The sequence below is a fragment of the Cynoglossus semilaevis genome, unplaced genomic scaffold (genome assembly GCF_000523025.1).
Source record: "Cynoglossus semilaevis isolate Cse_v1.0 unplaced genomic scaffold, Cse_v1.0 C18831575, whole genome shotgun sequence".
Taxonomy (NCBI): Eukaryota; Metazoa; Chordata; class Actinopteri; order Pleuronectiformes; family Cynoglossidae; genus Cynoglossus; species Cynoglossus semilaevis.
This window is the reverse complement of record NW_007593245.1, coordinates 1-513: the sequence shown is the minus strand read 5'-3', so window position 1 is coordinate 513 and position 513 is coordinate 1. Positions and strand designations below refer to the sequence as shown.

The window sequence follows — 513 nt, the reverse complement described above, 5'->3', positions numbered from 1 at the left end:
TTTTTTTTTTTACCCTTCTATCACCTTCGCTGTGGTGGATAATTTAATGTAAAGGGTGTAATAATGTCATTAAACTTTGTGAAACAAGTTTAAATAAGGAGAATCCCACGTAATCACGCCAAGCCGTTGACCAATCCCTTCTCACACTCCTCAGCCAAATGTTTCCATTGCTGCCGGTTTCTCTGACATCCCTCCAGCAGGGGGCAGCAATGCTCCGACATGCCGGCCAAAGTCTGTAATGGTGACAAAGACATTTAATTTAAAAAACTGTTGGTGATTACAACTTTTTATTTATTCAGACTTGGACTGATATTTTTATTAAAGTAGGATAAGAGATGGTGTGTTGGTGAAATTACCTCATATAACTGAGTGCAAATCGCATCAATGAATGACACCTGCATGCTAGGAATCTTATCTCTCTTCTCCCGATTCATCAGGTCCTATAGTTAGGGGAAATACATGAACACCTACATCAAAATTGAACACACAACAAACCAATATCTATCTATCTAT

General features: G+C 38.4%; 1 long non-coding RNA gene across 1 annotated transcript; it reads right to left on the bottom strand.

The window, feature by feature from the left end:
• LOC112486711 (uncharacterized) lies at window positions 1-497 on the bottom strand. The gene is made up of 2 exons (XR_003049189.1): window positions 357-497; window positions 1-233 (listed from the first exon to the last, which is right to left on the bottom strand). It is a non-coding gene; the product is annotated as an uncharacterized LOC112486711 (long non-coding RNA).
• Window positions 498-513: the final 16 nt, after the last annotated feature.